General features: G+C 32.5%; 2 pseudogenes; one reads left to right on the top strand and one right to left on the bottom strand.

The window, feature by feature from the left end:
• The window catches only part of LOC115246274, a 5,933-nt pseudogene extending 2,890 nt beyond the window's left edge, over window positions 1-3,043 (bottom strand).
• Window positions 3,044-4,875: 1,832 nt separating this feature from the next.
• On the top strand, window positions 4,876-8,806 carry LOC115246273 (annotated as a pseudogene).
• Window positions 8,807-15,667: the final 6,861 nt, after the last annotated feature.

Raw genomic sequence — 15,667 nt, 5'->3', positions numbered from 1 at the left:
CATTCTTATATACGGACGCTCCTGAGACAAAGCGTCGCGCTCCTTAGTTACGCGTATCTGGCGACTCGTCGCTAACGTACGAGCGGTGAGTGGGGGGCAATAGGCGTGAGCCACGGAATCGGCCCGAAAAGGGCAACTATCTCCGAGCACTGATATAATATATTATATATTGATATAATATACTTTTAATAATTTCATAACTTTAGAAAAAAAGAAGTGTTATTCTTTTGTTTAAGAAATTCACATTTGTTTATATATAAAATTGCAATACTTTGCAAAGTATTAGGATATAATTAATTGTGGTTGATTCAATATTGATATTATGTCAAAATGATAGCCGAAGAATCGTCAATAATTTGTACTATTTCAATGTCGATTCGATCAGAATTTTAACTTTACTTTAACATTTGGTTTTTGACGTTAGTTCAATGTCACATCAACTATGGGTATATTTCTACAATAATTAAATAAAAATCACGCTGTGATCGACCAGTCGATCGCGATCGATAGGTTGGGCAAGCCTAGTTTATATTTACTTAAGAATTTTGACTTACCAAATGTCATAACACCAATTTAAAGTGTGAAAGGAAAATATATATAATCAAATATATAATCAAATCCAGAAATATATTTTTCAGGCAAACTTCTAGTTTGGATCCTAATACTTTGGATTCTAATACTTCGAATTTGAGTCTTTTGTTACTGTATGTTTTCTTCGTAAATTCGATAGCACCTTCCGAAATATCGGTATCTTCAGTTAGACCGATACCTGAGGCGATGCCCACGATCCCACTCCCACTATCGTTCAAGGCTCGACAGCCTCCAATCACGCGGGTGCCTCCAGGAGAGTCTCTATATAAAAAATATGCTGGGATCGTGCTTTTCGGCAAATCATCATTAAAATTTTTTTTTGCTAAATAAATTTTATTTTTATAAATAATCAAATATCAAAATTTTTGTTGTTAATATATTATATATGTAACCTATTATACACATATATATTATATACATATGTATAATAATATATGTTAGATAGTAATATATAATAATTACAATTTTGATAATCACCCATGAGGTACTATTGTTAATCCATTTTGCTTAAAGTGGTTTCCCCAGTAGGCCTATTTCACTAGTGACAAGCTATTATCGAAATTGTAATTATTATACAGGGTGTCCCAGAATTCGCGCATTCGGAATGCACAGCGTGATTGTCCGTGCCAAAAGAAACAACTTTTTTCTCTGGCAAAATTACGTCTGGACAATACTTTTTAAATGAGAGTAATTTTAAGTTAATGAATGAGCACTCTAGGTTACGCATGAATCAGGGACGAACAATAAAAATGTTGATATTTAATTATTTATGAAAATAAAAATTATCTAGCAAAAAAAATTTTAATGACGATTTGGCAGAAGATACGATCCCAGTATATTTTCTATATAGGGACTCTCCTGAGGCACAGCGTGAAGATCATTGTACATGAAAAAGTTTTAGTCGTAATAATCGTAAAACCGGAAGCAAATCAACTAATCACAATTAAACATTCTTATTACATTAGAATGCTTGAGTGTAAGAATGTTAGGCCGGTATTCATAATCCGTTCTTATATTTAAGAGCATCTCAAGTACGGTCTTAAAGATGCTGTGTGGCCATTTCATTGGTTGAATAGGATCTTAAGACGACCCAAGACCACACTTAAGACGATCTTGAATATAAAAATATAAATACCGGTTTTAGAATGTTAGAATGTTAAACTGTTAGAGTGCTTGATTGTGAGTGATTTGCTTACGATTACGATCTTACGATTACTACTAAAACTTTTTCAGTGCAATGGCCTTTACATGTGCGATCGGCAGTTCGGCTGTCGAGCCTCGAACGGTAGTGGATCGTAAGCGTCGCCTCAGATATTCGGCGACCCGAAAAGGGCATCTAAAGCCAGCGGCACACGATGCTATTTTATCTGTTGGATTGCTGTGTGGGCAGCTATGCTGGCAATGCTACTGACCGTGTTACTGGCTTGGCTTCAGATGATGCAAGCTTTCGTGCTAGTTCGTAATGACTTTTGTACTGGCATCCTATGAAATAGCTTCTTTAGACCATTTTTTCTTTTCGTTTTTTTTGCAGCTTGTAGTAGACGTCATATGACGTTACTTTCTATCATTGTTCCCAACACAACTGCCATCACAGTTCCAAGCAAGCGATCCAGCAGATAAAATAGCATCGTGTGCCGCTGGCTTAATATCTAATTCCGAGCACTGTAGTAGGGATACAGATTAGAAAAATATGAAGTCAATGAAATTTATCAATGCCAAAAAAAAAGTAAATGAACTTCGTGCAATTTTTATTTTATTTACCTCTAGCAATAATTTAGCAGTATTCTTGCAGTTATTTGAAGCTTTATATATGCAGAGTTACGATAAAATTTAATTTATATAAAAACAATTATATAATTTTATTTTTGAAATATCAATAATTATGAAAAATTTTTTAAACTAAAACAATAAAAAAATTTTTATTGATCATAAGATGTGTTTTTTTGGAATTACCCAAACAGCACCAAGTCGTCTAAAAATGTGTGTGTGTTGTGTGTGTGTTGTGTGTGTGTTGTGTGTGTGTTGTGTGTGTGTTGTGTGTGTGTTGTGTGTGTGTTGTGTGTGTGTTGTGTGTGTGTTGTGTGTGTGTTGTGTGTGTGTTGTGTGTGTGTTGTGTGTGTGTTGTGTGTGTGTTGTGTGTGTGTTGTGTGTGTGTTGTGTGTGTGTTGTGTGTGTGTTGTGTGTGTGTTGTGTGTGTGTACGCGCACGAACAGAACGAGACCCCGCGATTCGTCACTCTCGCAGTATTTTATGATTTACGCAGGAATTTTTTAGTCTTCATGTAATCTTAGTCTTTGATTAATTGTAAGTCACCAAAATTTGTTTACTTATTGCAAACAAATCAAAGATTTAGAAAAAAAAGAAAAAATCCAATAGAAACACTAACCTCATCTTCCTGCCTGTCGTTGCTCAGAGAGTAATAAAACGGCTTATTCTCATATGTATTCGTCATGTTTCCGATAGAATTAGCTTTCGCCCAATGGAGAGTTGTTGCAATTTGAGTGAGAGTTATGCCTTTTATTATCTACCTAAGTTTTATCTTAGGTGATATCGTGTAACAGAGATCTGTCGGCGAGCATATATGATATCATTTTTAATGTCCGTTTCGGTTTTCATTTAGATTCTTGGTACCGAAATTGTTTATTACGAGAGCTGTCAACCATAATTTAGATTAGTAAGAGAATTTGTCATCCAAGCTTTGCTTATTTCTTAGATCAGATATGCTCTAGTTTCCTGTTTGTATCATATATCCTCTCAATTTTTGTTTCCGAAAAGTTTGTCTCGCCTTTCAGTTTCCATTTGTTTATTTCAAGGCGTAATGCGCTCTTAAGATACCGCTAATCTCTATTTACGATGAAAGAAAAAAATCGTGGAGTCCGCCGGACGTAACAAAAGTTTTAGATCTCATAGAGATAAACATTTTAGGTTCTATACATTTTCACTGTACGAATAATAGTTTTCGAGGAAATGGAGTATAAATACAGTAACAACGTTAACACAAAAATCCTAACTTTAGAGTGTTTTTTAACCGTGAGTCCCCTCGCCTTTCACAAACCGGGGTGCTTTTTCATGTGGACCCTCGTTTCGCGTGGAAAAGTGTATGCGTGGAAACAGTGGGTTCCGCCCCCTGCGGGGGGCTCCACTGCCAAAAAACTAGACAAATAGATTTGCGTCAAACCTCGCTTTGCGTGGAAAGTTGCGAACCCATGTGAAATCGTACATGTACTGCAAAGTACATGCTTAGATGGGAGGACAGATATAAGATTTAGAGTCCATCGTTTTTGTCGAAAACTATCACTCGTACGGTAAAAATGAATAGGACATAAAATGTTTATCTCTGTGAGATCTAAAACTTTTGTCTAAAACATTTATCATGATTTTTCGTATTTACTGAGATAAGCGTAAAAAACTATAATTTTTATGGGTTTTTGACGGTCTTTACCATGAAAATCAAATAGTCAAAATACGTAAGAATACTGAGTTTCAAAAAAATCGGGGATGGGTACTTTTCGGAACTATACCTATAGGTTTTCTCGAAAAAATTATGTTCGAAATCGCCCCAAATAAATATTATATATAATATATAAAATAGCACAATTATATTGCGGATTTTATTACAAATAGTACATCATAAAACTATTTAGCCCTTACTGCAATAACGTCGATCACGTCGATCATCAATTTCAAGTTTAAAAGTGCCCCGTACCAAACTGATCGACTTGTTTTGAAATTAACCATAAGTTCTATAACTTTTGCATGAAACATTTTTCACGAAAATGCGTTGTTTCCTCAAAAAATTGCTGATACGGTCGCTCTGAAACACCCTATATATATATATATTTATATTCTGTTTGCTGGAAATACTTCATATATTCCAAAAATATCATTAAAAAATGTAATATTGTTGATAATTTTAGTATATCCCGAGAATAGTCGATAAATAGATCAGATATTACTGATGAGTTTCGTATATTTTAAGAATATCGGATAAATAATATACTACAAAATACATTATAGAGATATTATCAGTATATCTTGTATATCTATAGTACAGTCAATATCAATTCAATATATATGCAGATAGTTCAGCTAAAAAGAATAGAAGAGACCAGCGCCGGCAATACGGAGATTACATATCCAAAATGGCATTGCTATATATATCCGCTAATAAATAAATTCGCGTAACTCAAAAATATATCCTGAGAATATCCGAAAAATAATATACTACAAGAAACGTTATAGGAATGTTCTTAGTATATTACATATATAACGTATATTCACAGTATGAGTATAGAATATTCGAATGCTATTATGTGCTGTGTGGGACTAAGAGACATTTCAATCGAAAAATTGGCGAATGTGGCGAATGTGAAAACATCGTTGGTTTTAATTGAGTTACAAAGCCATACTAACCCAATTGAATCGACCGAAATTACTTGTTCAAGCAATAAAGTGATAAGTATCGGTGGAGATATAAATAACTTGAATATTGATACACAAAGTCCTGGATTTCAGCCAATCAATGTATCATTAAGTAAAAAGATTCGCGAAAATGTCGCTGAATTAAATTTTCATGTCAACAATATCGAAGAAAGTTTTTAAAATCATATATCTCTCTTAAATAATTCTACGTTATCTTCAAATAGCGTTGATAATGATAGGGAATGATAATGAATAATAATAATGATTTATCCACTTGTGCCAAAAAAAAAGATAAAGATATATCATTACAAAAATAATTAGCATCATGGATCATTGAGGAAAATATTACTCAAAATAGTTTTAAAAACTTTTAGAAACTCTTCGAAATGAAAATAATTTGACCTTTCATAATTTACCAAAAGATCCAAGAACAATGTTATTTACTCCAAGCAATCTTATTTCTATAAAAATGAGCACCGGTTCCTTTTATTACTTTGGGATTGCACAGTCAATTAATATAATTAATCAATGTGGTATATTTCTTCCTAATTGTATATCTTTTGAATTAGCCGTAAATATAGATGGTTTGCCTTTTAGTAAAAGCAGTTCAAATTGTTTATGGCCAATATTAGTTCAAATAAAATCTATTGAAGTTTTGAAAAAATATGTTTTAATGGTAGCCCTGTATCATGGTAATGGTAAACCGAAAAACCCGAATAAATATTTAATAGAATTTGTAAATGAAGCAATTTACTTGATCACGAATGGAATTTTTATCAATAATCAAAAATATGATTTTTAAATAAAAGTTATAATATGTAATACGCGCGCTAAATCTTATATTTTAAATATAAAAAACCATACCGGTTATTATAGCTGCACTAAATGCAAGGTGGAAGGTTGTTTGATTAATAATGTATTGTGCTTTCCACAGACAAATATTATAAAGAGAACAGATGTTGAATTTGGACAACAACATGATAAAGATTACCACAAAGGGATAATCATTTTGACGAATTTTTATATTATCAAAGATGTTATACTAGATTACGTACATCTTATTTGTTTGGGGGTGATGAAAATATTGATTACACATAAAAGATATGGTTGGGTATTGGATAAACAATCATATAAGCTTTCATATGGACAAGTAGAATAAATTTTAAATAAAATCAAAAACTTAAATAAATATATGCCTGTTGAATATCTACGTAAAGGTAGATCGCTTGAAGAATGTCCTCGTTTCAAGACAACGGAATTTAAACTTGTGCTATTATATACAGGACCTGTAATTTTCAAACAAATTCTTTCAAAAAATAATTATTATCATTTCTTGACAGTGTAGTAACGAATTCTGCAAAAGAATAGATATGGTGAATTATAGCAAAAAATCTAATAAAATGCTTTGTTGAAACAAGTATCGATATTTATGGTCAATATTTTGTTTCTTATAACGTACATAATTTGTTACACATACATGAGAATGTCATACGATTTGGCAATTTAAATGAATTTTCAGCTTTCTCGTTCGGGAATTATATGATACAATTAAAAAAAAAATGATAAGAAAAAAAAGAAAAACCACTTTAACAAATAATACGTCGTGTTTCCGAATATAATAATATTCCAAGATTAAAAAATTACTCTGAAAACAATATTGTCGCTAAAGAACACTATAAAGGACCCTTATTATCAAATTGTTTAGTTAAATATAAAGAATTAAAATTAAAATCCTGTACTTTCAAATTAAGCACTGCTGATTGTTATGCACAAATATTTGATAATGACATTGTTAAAGTATGCAACATAACATACTGTAGTAATATTATTTGTATTATTGGGCAAACGTTTCTCGAGAAAAAATCATTTTTTATGAAACCTTATGATTCTGCAATTCTAGGTATTTATACTGTAAGCCTTAACAAACTTAGTCGTTTAAAAATATATTCATTATTAGAAATTACATGCAAATCAATGTTGTTGCAAAATGAAGATAATAATGCAGTAATTTTTCCTTTGTTACACATGTAAATAAAATTTTAATATTTTTCATGCTTTTTTGTAATAAGTTCCCTCAAAGTGCAAAAATTTTTCATCTATATAATTGTAAATACGCACTTAACACTCTATAAAGTTTGATGTATTTAATTAATAGATAAATGTTTATGTTTTGTCTATATTTTTACGATTTTAGTTTTTAAAAATTGTTTATTTATTAAAAATTGTTCAATTAATTGAATAGAAAATAGAACTTTATTATATGAATAAGATTTTTTAAAGAAAGAATTTTTATCAAGTAACTATAACTTAACTATAATATTTTTTCTAGACGACTATAAAACAGCTCAAAGAAAATGCAAAACAGCATTGGATAGAGATAATCTCTCATCATTATCTGAATCAGCTGAATATGGAAAAGAACTTCGTGTACCGAAACGTAAAAGAAAATACAGTGATATAGACACCGATACGGAAAGCGAGTGTAGCGAAGAGGAATTGTCCATTAATTTTCCAACATATAAGGCAGATAAGACTGTATTTTCACTAAATTTGACACATAAAGGTACACTTAATTAACTGAAAAAATTATGAAGAATTTTGATGTTATTTTTCTAAGAAGTTTGTTCTTTTCAGATTCAGCTAATAAAGCACATATCAATAAATCGAATAATAATGTTTATCAATTCGGTGAAAGCATGAAGCAAAATTCTGACAATATTTTAGCTGAGATCCATGCTAATTTTCAAAAACACGCAAATGAAATGAAAGGTAATATGTATGGAGAAAATATGTTTCAGTGCATATTACAGTGCATATTGCTATGCATACTTTCTAATTCACTTGCAACAACAATTCGTAAAATGTGCTAAGACTCTGTTTTGTATTCATTTATGTTTTAAATTTTTTAGAATTTCAACGCTAAGTTCTACGACACCTACGTAACATTAATGGCCGAATGGAGGAATTAAATGAACACGTAGAATCGTTAAAGCAGCCTAATTTTCTCGTTGATCAAAAAAATGTTAATCAAAATATCACAAATGAAATCTCATTATAATGCATAGAAAGTTTGCCAGTGAAATCAAACATCGAGCTTCTAGAAATTGAGAGAACTTTACAAGATAAACAAATATTCCATGATGTGGTAAGATGATTTTTATATTACTAAAATTATACCATAATTATATAAATGAATATACATATATTTTATATGATAATCTTTTAAGCTACGGAATTGTCGAAAATGGGCGATAGTAATCTACGAATCATTGTCAAAAAAGTGATGTGCCGAATTTTAACACCGGAAATTGGAAGAGAATACAGCTAATGTGAGAGGGGCACGAGAGAAACCTGATTTTTAAGGATTTAATCTTGGCAAATTAGTCCTTAGTAAGTATTACAAATTTTATCTTAATTTCTATATGATGTTTAGAAAGGTTATATTTTATTTTTTGTGTTCAACTAATTAATAAATTGGGAATATTTAAACCACTCAAGGTTTTAGTGAAATTTATTTGTTCAAAAATGTTTGAATTGCAATGGAAAATAAAAAAAATTTCAAAGAAATTTGCTAGAATATCTATTTGAAAAAAAGACAATCAAAATAATATTCCTTATCATTTCAGAATCCATAAGACTCACCACAAAGAAAAGTCATGTAAATATAACAGATAATGAAATTATCAATATCATTAAAACTTGGTTGGTAAAAGCCAAATTAAAAACAAAACAATCAGTATAGCAAAATGAAGCCAATCGTTCAACGTGTAATAGCGAACATTCAAAACGTTAAAAGTTCCTTGAAGTGGCGCCTTAAAGTACAAATTTAATAACTGTGATATTTATTATGATGGCCTAGATACAATTGAATAATATACTTGATTTGTGATAGTTGCTAAGTACTAAATTTAAGTAAAATATCAAAAATGCAAAATCAAAGCAAATATAATTTATTTTATTTTACGTTTTTAAATATAATGTACTTCGATAAGATTTTATCAACAATTATTACAATTTATTTTATTTTGCGTTAAAAATAATACGATTTTAAGTTTTATTCAAAAAGTACCTATGGTGAAACTGAATAATACTGACATGTGGGAATCGTGAATATATATATTTTTCTTATTAATTTTATTTTCTTCTAATCTTATAGGAGAACAATAATTCACGTTTTCCATGATAATAACGATAGTCTCTATTTTTGATAAAAAAAATTGAAAAGTTGTTTTCCACGTATAAAATTAATTCTGACATGTTTGAGAGAAATATTATTACTGAGGAAATTTTCTGATTGCATAGTGTATTTAACATTAAATACACGGAAAAAAATTTAGCTGCCGTAGCTAAAAACTGCGTGTGGTAACTAGATTTCAATCGTAATATATGGACAGCGAACATCTTAGCTGTGACACCTATTTATTAGGTGCAACAGCAGTTTTGCTGCAGTTTAGAAATTTATTTTGCAAATCATGATTAGCTATGGTAGCGAAAATTTTTTTTTCCGTGTACTAATGCTGGGCGTATGGCGTATTTTTTATATTGTGGGCGTATTACGTATATACAGATACATTTAGTTATATTATTTATTTGTTTATTTATATACATACCTTTATCCTTCTCTTTTTCTCCCTTCTCTATCTCTTCTCTCTCTTTGTCTCTCTTTTTTCTTTTCTTTTTTTTTCGTACACACGTAGAATCGTACACACAAGGGGATTAGCTATATACTGTTCTTGATGTGTGATTGTATGCTCTTTTATACCTTCTATCTTACCCCCTCTTATTAGAAAGTTATTTGATTTTATGTTTATACCTAAACGATATTCTAAGGCTACGTTAGGAAACATCACCCATCCGCACATGAGCGTCGTTCTATCTTTGTAAAATACATACATAAATAAATATGTTCACCATATAATAAATTAACTACCTGTTATATGAATAACATTAAATAATATTTGTTATTATTATTAATAATAATAATATTATATTTATAATTATATTATTATTATTAATAATAATAATATTATATTATTATATATTTTTATTTATTTTCATTATTTATGTATTTATCAATATTATATAGATAACATCGCGGCATAGAAATACAGGGACGTAACAATACATTAAAATAACACTTCTTTTACATCAGTTTTTTAGGAGAATGCATAGACTTGGATCTTTTTTTACATTTTATATATTTTGTTAAACATTTTGTTAGACATTTTGTTAAACAAACAGATTTAATAATAATTTAAACTACATATTTATTTCATACTTTCAAAATGAATTACATATAGCACCAAAATAATTAATTAAGTAACATAAATATAAATTTATTAATTTATATAATTTATTTAAAAATTAAATATTTTATTTTCAAAAATTATTTTATTGTATTTCGCGCCTCTTCCTCAAGATAACAAGTAGTAGTCCTCAATTCTACGCCGTGGCGCCACAATCTTTAAAGCTAGAGTGAAAGCAATTAATCCCTTTAGGCTCCCTCCACACGTCCCAGGTCCCATGAATCATTCTTCTTTTTTGTGCCGAGGTAGTCACATCGCTAGAGTAAGAATATTATTAGGATGGGTAAAAGAAAGCACAGAAAGTCGGATTCGGACGATGAATCCAAAGAGAATAAAATTGTCAAAAAGATGAAAAAGTTGTTGAAGGAATTCTCAAGACAAGAAGTTAGAAAGAAACGTCCAAGTTTATCTGAGAATAATCATGGTAAGTTAACCCCTCAAAAAAGAGGGGGGGAGGAGAGTATATACAGGAATGAATGGAAAGGAAAAATTTTCCCTTGGTTTTTTGTACACTGTCGTCACATCATAGGCCCTAACCTATAAACGGCCGCAGGCTCTAACCTGAGGGCGAGCGTTGTCTCAATGACGAAAGACACACAATGCCTTCCTAGGTGTACTTTATAGACGATTTACGGTACACGCTCGTTATGTCGTGGGTCTAACCCATCGACGAGCCGCGGGCTCTAACCCGATGGAAAGCTGAGTCTTTAAGACGAGGGGCACATCGAACCCGTTTTTCCTTTTGTGTTTACATGTCTTGAATAAATCAACGCATTAAAAATTTTTGTATCATACATTAATATAGAAAATATTCTGGAAATTATGCCTACAATAAGATTATGGTTATTAGGTGACTCGAGATCGGAACGCAAAGGTTATGAACGATCGAATCCATTCATGGGTAAGGTCTTGCAAAATCTATCACAAAGGCCTAGTAGATCTCCTTCGAGCTCTCCGCAGATCTCATTAGATAGGATCCACAAGTCGCCTTCAGCGACGGAAGGACTCACCCAGTAGCAAACGGATGTTGATTCCGATAGAATTTCACCAGAGTATGATCAAGAACCACCTAGTAACACCGACGAAACACAAGCAGCGCTGGGTGTTGGTAGTCAAGGGGTGGAAGATCTACCCTCCCTGGGAAATCAAGAGACAGATCCGGTAGGACAAGGTAACGGATCTATCATTGAAGATTTAGATCTGGACATCTTAGAAGTTATTGGCAAAAGAGTAGCAGAAGTCAGGGTACTGGCCCCATCTATCCCAAAAAGTATCGCGGTGCGGCTTGAGGATATTTTAAAGAAAGGCCTTCCAAAGAAAGAGAAGGAAAAATTAATCAAGGAACATGCGCCGCCGAAAAATTGTGTCCTGATCGATCCTCCAAAACTCAATGAAGAGATTAAGGTATCTGTAAGTGAAACGGCTACGAAACGAGATGATTGAATCGTAGAGAAACAGAAAAAGATCTCCGCTTGTCTGGCCTTGTTGGGCAGCGCCGTTGTGGATGTTATCAACAACGAAAAATCCGATAATCTGAAGGTATCAGACCCGCAAATGGCTTTGATTCGAAAGCTTAATGAAGCAGCACGGTTAATGACGGACTTGCAAAGAGACGAGACCCTAACCCGGAGAAGCCTCATCTTGGCCGCTATAGTAGCTTACAAAGAGAAACATTGGATTCAGTTACAGCAGATGATTGGCTCTTTGGACATAAATTGGGCGAGCGATTGAAAGCGGCAAAAACTATTGAAAAGTCAGGTAAGGATCTGAAGGTTATACATAAAAACTGTGGAAGATCAAAAAACTCCAAAATCCCGCCTCGACGTCAGCCCTTCAGATCCAGGACGTGGGGCGGGTATCGAAATAAAACCTACAATCAGAATCAGCCTTACAAGAGAACCTGGAGGAACCTGAGCGGAAGAGATCGCAACAGCTTTCGATTTCAGGCGGTAACAGATCAACAGAAGAAAGCGTAATTTTGAACAACGTAAGTAGTTTAGCTGGCAGATTGGGAGGATATATAGAGAGCTGGAAGAAATTAACTACCGATGCTAGAGTTTTAGAATGGATAGAAGGATATAAAATCCCCTTTACAAAATCAGTGATGCAAAACAAGGCCCCTAGGGAATCTTCGTGGTCCTTAAAGGAAAGGGAGCTAATTAGAGAACATATAGAAAAGTTAACTGCGAAAGGATCCATTAGTAAGGTTCTGCCACAGGAGAACAAATTCTTATCTAATATATTTTTGATTCCCAAAACGGATGGTTCAAGCAGATTAATTCTGAATCTTAAAAGATTTTAACGATTTTATTAAAACAGTTCATTTTAAATTGGAAGATCATAAAGTAGCTTGTAAGTTAGTGAGTCGCGATTGTTTCATGGGAAAATTAGATCTAAAAGATGCGTATTACTTAATTTCTATTGATGTAGATTATAGAAAATATTTAAGATTTTCGTTTGAGGATAACCTCTTTGAGTTTAATTGTTTACCGTTCGGCCTCAACACAACTCCGTATATTTTCACGAAAATTATGAAACCCGTGACAGAACATCTAAGAGGTTTAGGTTTTTTATCAGTCATTTATTTGGATGACATGTTAGTGTTTGGGAACACTTATTCTGATTGTTTAAAGAACATTCATGCATCGGTAGAGTTATTAGAGAGGCTTGGGTTCATTATAAATGATAAAAAGAATTGTAAGATTCCATCACAGACTTGCTGTTTTCTGGGATTTATGTTAGATTTCCTAAAAATGACAATGGAATTACCAGCGGATAAGAGACACAGAATTTGTGAGCGAGTCAAGAAGTTCAAGAGGTTAAAGTGTTGTAAAATTAAGAAACTTGCTCAATTAATAGGCTCTCTAGTGTCATGTTGTTCAGCTGTCAAATACGTTTGGGCACACATTAAAATTCTTGAGAGAGAGAAATATTTAGCCCTTTTAAAGAATATAAATAATTATGAAGCAGATATGCAATTAAACCAAGAATTACAGAAAGATCTTGCCTGGTGGGAGAAAAATATTTTATATAGAGTTTCGAGTATTGCAAATCGCGAGTTCAGCTCAGTTATTTTCTCAGATGCCTCTCTCACCGGTTGGGGCGTTTCGTGCGGGGATATTAGGACACATGGCCTATGGAGTCAAGCCGAAAGGATACATCACATTAATTACCTAGAACTGTTATCAGCCTTTTTCGGATTAAAATGCCTTGCCAAAGATAAAAAAAACTGTAATATTCTTTTAAGAATCGATAACACCACAGCGATTTCATATATAAATCGCATGGGAGGTGTAAAATTCCAAAAACTCAGTGATCTAGCAAGAACAATTTGGGAATGTTGCGAAGAACGCAAATTATTCATTTTTGCGTCATATATAGCCTCGAAGAATAATGTCGAGGCAGATTTCGAATCCAGGAAAAGGAATTTTGAGACTGAGTTCGAGCTATCGGATGTAGTTTTTCAAAAGATAGTAGAAAAATTCGGCTACCCTAATATAGATTTATTTGCGTCAAGAATAAACGCGAAATGCGAGAAATATGTATCTTGGACAAAAGACCCAGGGTCATTCGCTGTAGATGCCTTCACCATAAGTTGGAAAGAACGTTTTTTTACGCATTTCCGCCATTTATTTTGATTACAAAGATCTTGCAAAAAATTAAGGCGGAAAAGGCAGAGGGTATAGTGGTAGTACCACAATGGCCGGCACAGCCGTGGTTTCCATTATTTATATCATTGTTAAAGTCAGATGTTTTAACTTTTAAGCCAAAGAGTAATACTTTACTTTTGCCCGATAGGAAACCACACCCTTTGTGGAGATCGCTTACCCTGGTGGCTGGAAGGTTATCAGGGAGGCCTTCCGGCGGAGAGGCATACCAAAAGAATCCATAACAATCTCTATATCGTCATTGAGCGAATCTTCATTGAAACAGTACGATTGTTCATTAAAGAAATGGTGGAAATACTGCAGAGCAAGAAATATATCCCCTTATGATACGGATTTAACAAATATCATAAAATTTTTGACGGAAGAATTCGAGAGAGGTGCGTCGTATGGATCGCTCAATAGCATAAGATCGGCTATTTCACTCTTAGTAGGACCAGAAGTAGGGCAGAATGAAATTATAAGGAGATTTTTCAAAGGTGTAGCAAACTTAAGGCCCCCAAAGCCTAAGTACGAGTCCACATGGGACCCGAAGATAATTTTAGATTATTTCGAAAACTTACTTAACGAGAAATTGTCATTAGAGTTATTGAGTAAAAAATTAGTAACCTTACTAGCATTAGTAACAGACCAGAGGGTTCAGACGCTATCCCTAATTGATTTAGAGAATATCGTAGTTAAGGAAGAGTTAATAGAGATTAAGATTCCGGAGAAAATTAAAACCTCTAAGCTGGGGAGGAATCAACCGATTTTGTTCTTGCCGTTCTTTAAAGAAAATTTAAACATATGCCCGGCAAATACCCTTCTGTGTTATATTAGAAGGACCAAAAACCTCAGGAGTAGCTCAGTTCTTTTCATTTCATTTAAGAAACCTTTTAAAAGCGCTTCTACTCAAACGCTTAGCCGTTGGGTAAAAGAGGTTTTGTTCGAAAGTAGAGTAGACACTGACGTTTTCACAGCACATAGTACCAGACACGCGTCTACTTCTGCCGCAAAACGCAAAGGCGTTAATATCGATTTGATTAGAAAAGCGGCAGGTTGGACAGAAAAATCAGCTACCTTCACAAAGTTCTATGATAGGCCTATTAGTCAGAACTGGAAAGCATTTGGTCAAGCAATATTAGATAAGTGAGACAAAGTAAGCTTTTGAGATAAAATATAGTTTTTTTGCATTAGTTACTTTTAAGTGGATACTGTATTGCGTTCTTGGATCTGTAGTAAAGAAATCAAGAAACAGAATTTTTAAACTAAATTAATTGATATTAATAAAAATAATATTAATTTCTATTTAAAAATGGAATTATTTTTATAAAATTAATTTAAGAGATTAATTTAAGAATTCTAGAGTTCTAGCTTTCTACAAAAGAGTTATATTTGTTTTAATTATTTTATAATATATGAAAAATATTAAAAATTTAAATAGACTGATACATTAATATTAATATTGAATTATTGATATATGCTATAATACATTGGTTTATTAAAGTGTCAAATTGATTATTGGATTATTGAATTATTGAAGTGTTGAATTGATTATTAGATTATTAAACTGCTGAATATATTGAACTAAATTGAGCTGGACTGAACTGAAGTGAATTATTGAACTTGTTACGTCCTGGCGATTCCACGATTCCTTTTTTCCGCGAAGTGTCGGCAACGATCGTCGATTGGTGAGACAAACAA

The sequence above is a fragment of the Formica exsecta genome, unplaced genomic scaffold, assembly GCF_003651465.1.
Source record: "Formica exsecta isolate Colony F162 unplaced genomic scaffold, ASM365146v1 scaffold1445, whole genome shotgun sequence".
In the NCBI taxonomy this organism is placed as follows: Eukaryota; Metazoa; Arthropoda; class Insecta; order Hymenoptera; family Formicidae; genus Formica; species Formica exsecta.
Note: the sequence above shows the minus strand (reverse complement) of the source record. Positions and strands in the feature narration are given on the sequence as shown.